This window comes from Ipomoea nil, unplaced genomic scaffold (assembly GCF_001879475.1).
Source record: "Ipomoea nil cultivar Tokyo-kokei standard unplaced genomic scaffold, Asagao_1.1 scaffold0926, whole genome shotgun sequence".
Lineage (NCBI taxonomy): Eukaryota > Viridiplantae > Streptophyta > Magnoliopsida > Solanales > Convolvulaceae > Ipomoea > Ipomoea nil.
This window is the reverse complement of record NW_017617354.1, coordinates 657,898-669,758: the sequence shown is the minus strand read 5'-3', so window position 1 is coordinate 669,758 and position 11,861 is coordinate 657,898.

Sequence of the window (11,861 nt, the reverse complement as noted above, 5' to 3'; positions counted from 1 at the left end):
TTACTTTAAGGGTCAAACAAGGAAGTTAAACAACTCATAAGGACCACCAAGTCATTTCGCAACAAGAATCAATAACCGACTGCATTCCAAGAAGGAAGGAAGTGTGCTAAGAGCATTCGCTACTTGAAGCATCACCAAAAGGGCGCAACAAGTTAAATTCTGGGAAGGACATGAAGTCGTGCTAAGGATTTCACTTACCAAGGAAGGAATGAAGTTCAATAAAACGAGGAAACCAACTTGAGGTCCCTTGATGTAACACCCCCCAAACAAGGCCCAATAAAAGCCCTAACACATGCAGATTAAACAACAAAACTAGCACAACGGAAGATAAAACGGAAACTGGATAAAAGGAATCCAACGGGGTGTTATGCCACGTCTACCAAACCCGGTAACGCTACGGCGAACAATCTGCAAGTGTATACATCTATCCCAAAACATCAGTCTAACTACATTGGCGCACAGGCCACAAAAACAAGGATAAAGGTGCTAAGCAACCAGGCTCTAGACATCGCGCTCGTCTAAAAATCACATGAAAGATACAAAGATAAACATTGGGACGACGCCCGGTCAGCGATAATGCTGGTAACCCACCAATACCGTTAGGTATCATATATAGATAGATATAAGTCATAAAACCATTTTCGAGACGAAATACATAAGTATATAAGTCAAAAGCCAATATCAATAGATAACACAAGACTCATCACTCTCAAGGATAATACCGGGAACACATCCCAAACCACAAAGGTTAACCACAACACAAAGGAATAAGACTCACCCATGGCAACACAAGCCCTTGTGACTACACACGTCACAAGAAAGAGAACTCACCACAACGGCTACACAAGCCCTCGTGACATCACCCATCACGAGTTGATATGCCTTCCTTATGCCCTATTCCAACCTTATGGCTACCCCCAACCTTGTATCTTCATGCCAACCATTACCTCCAGGACACCTGTACAGCCAAGTCCAACCTTATTCCCCCAGGACCGTCGTCCCCCACCAACAACCCGCCTATAAGACCACCAATTCATAGTACACCAGGTACCGTACATGGCGAAACACATGCCCGGATAACACATGTTATCCCCCAATCACGTGAACCTTTCACGAAGGAACACAACTCCATAATCACTTCACGGCCACAACGAGGACCGCTGCAATAACTTGGTGACTTGTGTCCCATACCACTAATCGAGCAATCCAAGTAAAGCCACACACGCACCACAACTCACACGAGTCAAGCAACGGATTACAACGAAGGTATGAAACCATACTCAATCAAGGAACGGGTCACAACCCAACGACAACAACGATGAATAACATAAGTTATCATCAACCAAACGGAAGGTACAAACCACACACACGCTAGCATTAAGACAATAAACTAGCATGCTTAACAACGTGGAAACTCAAGATAGTTCCAAGGAACACACAAGACACCACATGGTTCAACGAAGCACAATGTTGAACACTTAGCACGATTCAAGACACCAAAGTCCTACATGGGATAAGGAGAAGGGTGATCGACGACCCATCTCCGTCGATCAGACCATCAAAGAGCTCCGGGAACGTATGCAACTTCTACGCAGCACGGGCTACGTACTGACCGAGGAGGCGATCATGGCCATACGCAATGGCGATCCCCTTCCTATGCCCTCCAAAGCCATCGTCAAGCCAAGGGCTGTTGATCGCCACCGGAATCGCAAGGATCGGACGAAGGCGGAGATTACCGATCGCGAAACTAGGGTTTCGGCCAAGGTCTCGCCGCCGGCCATCCATGACTCCGAAGGCCCCTCAACTGGTTGCGGAGAGGTCCAGGGATCTCTTGGGGCTTATTGGGATGCTCAGAATGATGATCGGAGATTGGCGGAGAAGTCCGATCGCGAAGCTAGGGTTCCGGCCGTCTCGCACTCGCCGGCGGTCCAGGGCTCCGATGACCCTTCTATCTCCGTCGGGGGTGGCCAGGAGACCTATGGAAGTGAGCGTGGTGAGCAGATTGGATTTCGGACGCTGGCAGAATCGCCGGCGAATTTTGGTCCCTCGACTTCTGGCCAGCCGACTCCGGTGAATATTCCGGCCTCCGTTGGTGGTGCTGGGCATTTAGAAGACATGGGGACGTCGCCGGTATTTGATATCCATGAACAGAAGGCAGATGGGCAGCTTAGAGCGTCGCCGGCGAGCCTAGGTCCTCTGACTTCATGCGCGACGATTCCGGCCAGTTTGCCGGTTTCTGGAGGTGGTCTCAGCTCTGTTGGGATGAGAGAAGATGGGTCGGAGAGGAACCATCGCTTTCAGGCAGGTGGTTCGACGGTGGAGCAATGTGTTTTCAGCGATGGTGTTAGCGATAAAAAGCGCGATTGCGCGAATTTGCCTAAGGTTGCAGACCTTCGCTCTGATGGGGCCGTGATCTCAGAGGAGGGGGGGAGGAAGCACAGTGAAGGCCGGACGGCGGATGTGGGCGCATTTGCCCGTGAGGTCGCACCAGGCGCTAAGACCGTAAATAGGTCGCCGGCGGACAATCGTGGTCTTCGCAAAGCGGAGCTGGTTCCAGTGTCAATGGTGGTTGCCTCTAGTGCAGAGGCTGGCCATGGAAAGGAGAAGGGAGATTGGAGGCAGGCGGCTTTGGCCTTGGCCTCCGTGAAAGGCGATTGGGAGAAAGCGAAGAAGATGGTCAAGCTCGACGATCTCTGGGAGCTCCTTCGTGCAGGCATGGACCTGGAAGAGGAGGGTCGTTGGCCGTCTGGCTTTCCCCTCCAAACGAAGTCCAAGCTCATCCGCACCAAGAAGGCAGCAAAGCATCGCCGGGTAGCCTCTTTTGTTCCGGTGGTGTCTCGGTCTTTGGCCGTGTCGCCGAAGGGAGACAAGAAGGTGGGGTTCACGAAGCTTGGTGGCCCAATGGTGGCTAAGTCCATCGACCAAGGTGGGTCTTCAATCTCTGGAAACCAACGAGGTGGCCTGGAATATTCGCACAAACCCCGTGCGCATCGAAGCAGAAAGAAGAAGTCTCGGGTGAGTCCTTATGTGGCCTCCCATGGCCAGGAGGTGAGAGCAAAGCAGCGCTACTTGCCAGGTAATCCTTCTTCTTCTCTGGTTAAGCTTGATCTTGGGAATGGGCATTCCTCGTCAATGGATCCTAATTGGCAAGCTCATGAGGAGCAAGCTGGTCATAGGTACATTGGTGGGGCTCCTAATCGGCCTACGCAATTTGACAAAGCTGGTAATGGGATGAGCAATGCCCATATTTCCCCTTTTGGCTGTTCGAATGTTCGAACTCCAAGTGTGGAACCGGCCAATAATTTTGGTGCAGTTTCACGCCAAGTTTTGCTTAGTTCCTCATCTTGTGATGCTACCTTTCCTCTTGCTGTTTCCAGTGGGGAATATGTTCCCTATGGAGTTGGTAGCAATGTATGTGGGCTATGCGTTAGTCCACTATCTAAGCCAAATGGGGAAGGGACACAAGGTGTGGGAGTTTCTGGTAGTGGGAATGTCCCCATGAGTCCGACTTCTTTAGACCGAATTGGGGTGGGGAATAAATAAGGCTTCGATTGGCTTAGCCAAGAGCCAACCCAACCCCAAATGTTTAGCACACAATCTATGCTTGTTATTTGGGTGGAAATGTCCATTCTTGATAGATGATAAGAGAGGGATGGTTGCTAATGCTAGTATGGTTCATGACACCATGCCAACATTAAGTCAATCGTTACTTCTCCACGAGTTGTTGGTTAGTCAAGTAGCTTGTGGAACTTTGGCCACCACATAATTCGGCCAAGCCACACCCACCCTTGCGTATAGCACAATTGTGCACTCTGAACCGGTGGGTAGGGAAGGCCGAATGGGTGAAATGGTTGGTGGTGGAGATGGCCGAGAGGATCGACAGGGTGGAGCAATGTTTTCTACAAAGGCCCCTTTGCCGGGGGTTAACCATACGGCAACAGGTAATGTTTCTGCTCCCCGCTCTCTTGATTTTAATCTAAGTGTGGGAAATGTTCAAGAGGCATCACTTATGCGCCCTAATCGGCATGCCCAAAGCGGGCAAGCTGGTCATAGGGCTCATGGGGGTGAAAATCCTAATCGGCTAGTCACTTTTGACAATGCTGGTCATAGGTCCCATGCCGATGCTATATCGGATACATTAACCACGCTTAGAAGGTAAGGTATGCAAAATAATGGTGAGGATTGTGTAGCCAAATCCTCTTTTCTTTCAGTCCCAATCTTGCCTAGTCCGGGAACTGCCGCGATTTCAAATCACCCTAAGCCCCTTTCGGGCATTGTTGGATTGATTGGGACGGGGCAGCTTTTGGACACATTTAATCTAAATGCAGGCAACATTATAGCTACTAACCATGGGGGTGGAGGTGGTTCTCCCATCCTATTTGGTCAGTTTGGGGAGATGTTGTCTGCATCTAGCAAACTTGGGGACAATACGGGTGTGGATGGTTTGAAAGCTACGCAAACTGGTTTGTCCACACCTTTGAATGGTCCACAAGGGAATGATATTGGGGGTAAGCAAAATGTATTGCCAACCCCCAATAACATTCCAAACCCGGGACATGACACCATTGAAGATGGTGTGCATGCCTCGGGTTCCACCGTGCCCAATGCTTGGGCACGGCTGGCTTCGCTTCATGCGCATAATGCAGCCCCAATGGGGGCACAAAACTTGGATAATACGGCTCAGGTAGGTAGCTCAGCATTGGCCGTGAGCTCAGGTACGCTTCCTTCCTTTGCTAGTCTTTTTGTTTCTACGGGTCTGCCAGCTCAAGGTGTTAATGCGGGCCATGCCTCGGGACTCAACATCCCGGATAAGATGGTTGAATCGTATGAGGGGGAGGCCTGCATTACCTTTGAGGATACAGAGGTGCAACAGATGAACAAAATAGGGGAAACCCTTCTTATTGGAAAATTCTCTTATGGCAGGCCCGTGCTTTCCGTTATAAGAGAGCACTTTGCCAAATGCTTGAAGTTGAAAGGAACTGTGAGTGTTGGTTTAGTGGACCCGCGACACGTATCTCTTGCATTTTCCAGTCCGGAAGATTGCATTAACACGTTAGTCAAGGGTCTGATTCTCTTTGACGGGAAGTGCCCGATGAGGCTCTTTAGGTGGACAATGGACTTTGACACGAGGTTCGAGACGTCCTTGGCCCCGGTTTGGGTGTTAATGCCCAACCTTAAGGCCAACTGTTTCTCGGAGCCTTGTCTCAAACAGATTGTCAAACCTATTGGAAGGTTTCTACAGGTGGATACACCTACGACTAAGTTCACTCGGCCTAGTTTGGCTAGGGTGAAGGTTGAGATTGACTTGCTGAAACCCCGGTGTCGCAAGATGTTCATCCGATTAGGGACTGCGCGCCCGGATCGGGAGGCCGTGGGGTTTTGGCAGGCGATAGAGTATGAGCGTATCCCCCCGTATTGTTTGAACTGCAGGAAACAAGGCCATTTGGCCAACAGTTGCCGTGTCCCGGGTGGTGGGGCAAGCGCTCCCTACCGGGGGGGTCAGCCAGGACCGGGGATCAGCTGTTGTGTTGGATCATCGGGACATGACGGCTAGTCAGAGGAAAAAACAAAGTAATAAAGAAAAGCAAATAAAAGGTAAGGCCCCGATGGTTGACAATAGTCAGGGGCCGGGTGTTGGTACAGGTAATAAGGTATGGCGGGCCCTTTCAGCTAGCCGGACTACCCCGGTACCGGTTAGTAATGGGTTTGCTGTGCTCCAGGATGAGGACTTAGCCTCTGTGGAGGCTATTGTGGGGTCGGGGGTGGCGACTTGCCATCTACCTCGGCTGACAGCAGGATATCTGTAGGTACGACAGCGCCCGGGGTAGGGAATGGCCAGTCGCCTGACCAGTTGTCCACTATCCCGGAGGTTACGGAGGGTTTTAGCCCCTCGGGAGGGCGGGCTGATTTGCAGAGCCCGCATCAGGTATCTTTCTCTTTCACTCCTATTGCTCATTCTCCTAAGGCTCCCTGGGGGCCGAGAAGGGGGAGGGAAAGGGCTTGGTCAGATTCCGACGTGCCGGTGCCTGGTCATGAGCGTGAGGAGTGGGCCCCGGAGTCGGGGTCAGACTCTGAGGATCGGGTGCTTGATGGTGTAGGCCCGGTAGGACGTCGGCTTATACATACCAGAAAAGGGGGGGACCCCTCTCACTCGGAGCCGGGTGTTTTATTGTCTATATGAAGATACTCGTTTGGAATGTGAGGGGGGTGTCCTCCCGGGGTTCTGCACGCAGGATCCGTGTTTTGTTAAGAATGCATTTTCCTTTTGTACTTTGTCTACTCGAGCCTTTCAGCTCGTCTGATTGGCTTGAGTTTTTTAGAATTCGTTTTCATTTTGATAATGTGTTTGCCTCTTGTAATAATAAAATTTGGCTTTTTTGGAATAATGACTTGGCAGTAACATTTGAGAGTCAGACTGAGCAGTGTGTTACGATATCTTGTGTGCACTCTACGGTTCTCACGCCTTTCTGGCTCTCATTTGTTTATGCCAAAACCAAGGTACGCCTCCGGGACCCTTTGTGGGCTGAGCTGAAAACTATTTTTTCTATGATTCCCGGGGGTGTGCCTTGGGCGGTTGTTGGGGATTTTAACTGTTTGTTAAGTGTGGACGAGAAAAAAGGTGGGCTTCTGTATTCACATCGGAAGACTACTGATTTTCAGGAGTGTGTCAGCGCGTGTGACTTGATTGATGCGGCCTATTACGGCTCCTGTTTCACCTGGTGGAATGGGCGCCGTAAAGAGGCGGCGATATGGATGCGATTGGATCGACTTCTTTACACCTCGGTGTGGGAGTCGGTTTTTACGTCATCCGTACGGCATTTGTCAAAGTCCACGTCTGACCACAGTCTACTTCTAATATCTTTTGAGTTGATAAGTATGCAGGTAATCCCGAAGCACTTTGTTTTCCTGAATGTGTGGATTAAGCACGAGGATTTTCTGAGGGTGGTGCGTGATAGCTGGCAGGCCCCGGTAGAGGGGGCCCCTATGTTTGTAGTAGCCACCAAGCTGAACAGGTTGGGGAAAGTTCTGGGCACGTGGAGCAAGACTGTATTTGGGGATATCTTTGTGAAGCTCCGGGAGTATGAGGATAGTGTTCAGACCCTAGAGGCTGCCTTACAGCAACACCCAGATGATGAGAATGCTTTAATTGAATATAAAAAGGGTGTTGCTTTGTTATAAAAACAGATTGCTATTGAGGAGGAATTTTGGAAGCAAAAGGCGCGTGTCACCGAGGTTCAGGATGGGGATAGAAACTCCGGGTTCTTTCACTCAGTGGTTAAGGAACGCAGGCGTAAGCTATATATACACAGGGTGAAGGGTGGTGACGGTGTGTGGCTAGAGGATAGGCAAGGGATTGCCAATCAGGCGGTCTCTTTCTTTGAGCATATGTTCACCGCGGAGATTGGGGGTTTTGATTTGACTTGGCTGGACTGTGTGCCACGGTTGGTTACAGAGGAGGATAATGAGGTTTTGACGGCTGTGCCTGAGCTGGAGGAGGTGAAGGCGGTTGTAATGCAGATGAACTCTACGAGTGCGGCAGGGCCGGATGGTTTCTCGGGGGCCTTTTATAAGGCTTGCTGGGATATTATTCAGGATGATGTTGTCAGTATGGTTCGGAGTTACTTTGCAGGGCGGGAATTCACCAGGGCTATCACGCACACATCCATCGTCCTGTTGCCGAAGAAGCCGAGTCCAGAGACTTTCGCGGACTACAGGCCCATCAGCCTGTGCAATTTCAGTAGCAAGCTTATCACGAAGCTCATGGTAGTTCGGATGGCTACATTCTTGCCCCGGGTGTTGTCGCCGCAGCAGAGTGGGTTTGTGACGGGTCGGTCCATTACAGATAATGTGCTTCTAGCGTCTGAGATGTGCCACGGGTTGAGCTGGCAGAACCGGGATATAGTCCTTAAGCTAGACATGGCTAAGGCTTATGACCGGGTATCATGGTTTTTCCTGACTTCGGTGATGCGCCGCCTGGGTTTCAGTGAGGTCTGGATAGATATGGTGTTCCGGGCCGTGTCTAACGTGTGGCATTCAGTGATTGTGAATGGAGTCAAAGAGGGCTTCTTCACGTCTACGCGAGGGCTCAGGCAAGGGGACCCACTGTCCCCGACTCTGTTTGTGATTGCAGCTGAGGTCTTGTCGGTGTACATTGCGCAGGTCTATGATGGCTTGTCGGTGTACATTCACTTAACACCACCACAAGCTCCCCACAAGGCTTACTTCACAAACCCACTTCAAGATCAAACCAAAAGATCATAATGATCCTACCTTTAAGAAAAAGACAACTAAGATGGAACAAAAAAGAAAAGATAAACTTAGATCTTACCCTCCTAGATGCCCAAATAGGTGAAAGGTTGAATCTTGGAAGAAAAACATGGAATCTTGGCAAGGGTCTCAACTTGGCTTGGAGAATAAGCTACACTTCTTTTCTAGAGAGAATGTAGAGATTTTTTTCTAGGAATTGTAAGGAATGAAATGAAGAAGTCTTCTAGGTTAGGTTACAATACCAACTCTTGGTGAAAAGACAAGAATACCCTTACTAAGCTTTAGAAAGTGTAAGGAACAAGGGAACTCCTCTCAAAGCACAAGGTACAACACAACTTAAAGAATGACTAGTCAAATACTAGTCCTTGAGTATTAAAAATCAGGATTTTAGGAATCAATTCCTCAAAAGATATAGAATTAATTACTCAATTAATTCATGGATTGAAATGTGGATTTTTGGGGTGTCACATCCTCTCCCCCTTCAAAGAAGCTTCGTCCCCGAAGCTTGGGTACGACGAATTAAAAGTAAACGGTGAAAGGAAACAACGTTGTGACAAGAAGTTCAAGAACAACTCTTTTGGTCAAAAACTCCAAAAGAACTCACAAGGATTCCAAAGCAAAGAAGAAGGCATTTCGAATTCAAGGATTGGTCAAGAGTCTAACAAACGGATAGATTGAGCATCAATAACTCTAACCTCAACACAACCACCAACTTCTAGACAACAACCGAGAACCAACACTAGCTCCAAAGACCAACTAACTAAGCTAGCTAAACAACAAAACAACAAACAAAACAAACAAGCACGCAAGGCAAACAACAACCTAACACCAAGCTAACAATGGCTAAGGAGAAAACAACAAAGAAAAAGGCGAACAGAACCACCACAACACAAACTAGAAATCTTCACTCTCCGACTCCTCGACCTCTTCAGACTCTTCTTCGTCTTCATCTCTACGGCTAGAACTAGCTTCGAACTGGTCCAACCTCTGATGCACTGCGACGAACTGCGCCTTCAAAAACACGAAACCCTCGGCGATCATGCTGTTCTGCTGACGAAGCAAGGTGACAACGCGCTCCTCATGCGCCACAACGTCATGTCCTCTCTTCGTGCGAGCTTCACTCTTTCTCCGGTTTTCCTCACTATCTGAATCACTTTCTTCAGCTTCGGCGGCCTTCGGTGCTCCTACTTCCTCTTCTTGGTCTGCTTCCTCCTCAACTTCTACGTCACCGCCCAACCTCTGGACTGCGAGGCTCAACTTCCCGGCAGGGATTCCAAGCTCGGCAGCTAGCTCCGCCCGTTCCTCAGGTGCTTTCCTCGCAACCTCCTCAAGCGTGATGTACTCACCATCATCCAACTGAAACAGATTACACCTCCAGAGATTGGCGGCATCCAACACCATCTTTCCCACGGCCTTCGGGAGGCAACCATCCACACTAACACCCTTCCTAACCAAGATCCAGCTCAGCACCATCCCATAAGGTAAGCTCTTCCGGTTGTGATCCTGGCAAAACACCATGTGTTGCAACATCAAAGCAGGCAGGTTGAACTTAACCATGTTCTTCAGACAGAAAGCAAAGGTGCACTCCAACTTACCCAACAAACTGCTCTTGTTGTTATTAGGCAACAAACAATCCGACACCAACATCACCAAGATCTTTTGCTCCACAGACAACCACTTCTTTTCCGGCATGGAAGCTTGCGTGAAACCACCCGTACGGCCCAACAACTAGCTCAAATAGTCACAGTACCCCATGGTATCCGTACTAATCCAAGAATGACCACTGTACTGAGCCACTCCGGTAGCAGACAAACTCAACAACTTAGCCAACCTCTTCTCAGAAAGCACAACTTTCACACCTCTCACCTTAGAGGTGATCTCGAACTTATCACCCTCTTTTGTCACAACCATGTGACAATAAAACTCTTTCACCAAACTAGGGTACGTCTCAGCCCTTTTGGCGAGAAACCCATCCAACAAACCTTGAAACCTAAGCAAATCCAACAAGGAACTTGAAAAAGATTTCGGATCAAAAGCTTTACCTTCAAGCACAAGGTAGTGGGCATCCACCCATTCCGCTTTCCTAGCCAAACTTGACCTTCTAGGCAGGGTAGGAGATGATCCAAAGCTCAACAAGCAAAGCCCACAACTTCTTCTTCACACCCACACTACCACTCACTCTCCTAAGCTCTCTCTCTCTCTCTCTCGCGCTGCTCTCGACGTCACGGCAACAGCAGATCGGCGAAAGCGGTGGCGACTATAGCGTCGGCGGTGGGGCGGTGGTCCGGCGATGGTGGGGCGACTGGTTGGTGGTGGTGGTGCTACGGGTTGGGGATGGGGTTTAGGGTGTTCAAGGGTAGGGAGAAAGGGAAGGAAGAAGGAGAGAAAATTTTGGGAATTTAGGGATTTGGGAGAAATTGGGGAAAAGATGATTAAATTTGGGGATTTTGAACAAAGTGGAAATTGATGGTTTAGAAGGAATTAAAATTGGATAGGTTCCAAGAAAGATAATTAGCTCAAGTGTTTTAGAAGTTGGGTTGAAAAGAAATAGGCTTGGGTTTGAAACTTAAAGGCTACAATTAAACTTCAAGCTTGGTTTTTAGAATGCACAAGGAAAAGGAAGAATTTTTGGCAAGAATTTTGCTATTCCCAAATTCAAAGAATATTTGGAAAATCTAGGATGCTCACAAAGAATCGTTGTAAGAACAACCAAGTGTAGGGATTGAAGAATTGATCTAAGCACAAGATATCTCAAAGATAGATGGCTACTTCACAACAAGATTTAGATGCCAACTAAAGAAGTCACTTAGTAAGAAGAGAGTCTACACTAAGCATCCAACGAATTACTAACATGAAAAGCATGCCAAGGGTTGCCAAGTAAAAGACAAGTACGAAACACAAGGTAACACTCAAGGCAACAAAGAACACCACACTCTAGGAAAAACAAGGATAGACTCGAAAACAAGGGTTACCTGCTAACTCTTCCTCCACCAAACCCTCCGACTCCGCCTGCGAACACGCCATCACGAAGACTCTTCCGGAAGGTCTTGCTCCAATAGCTCCACGACTCGAACCAGCTCCCGGCGCTCCTCCGGCTCCCGGGGGTGGCGGCAACGCTCTCTGGTCAGCTAACAAGGGACACTTCGCGATCTTGTGACCAGCAACTCTACAACGGAAACACCTAAACGCCTGGCCTTGACAACCTTGACCTGTGTGCATCTTCCCACATCTTCGACAAACAGCCGACTTAGCTTGATCCCGATGCTCCATTCTGATAGGTCCTTGAGAAGAAGATGACACAGCTCTGGCTGGAAGACTCGGACGGGGCTTCTTGAAGACAGAAGAAACTCCGCTCTCAACTCTCTTCCTGGCTAGCTCAAACGAACCCTTCTGAAGCTGCTGAACACGATACAGGTCTGCGGCACTCAGATATGCATCCTTAAGGGAACTTGGCCTACTCACCGTCAACGCTTTTCGTGCCTCATAATTTAGACCGGCAACGAAACGCTCAACCTTAGCAAGCTCCGTAGGCACAAGCATCCTAGCAAAGCGTGCCAGCTCCAGGAACTTCTTGTGGTACTCCACCACAGACT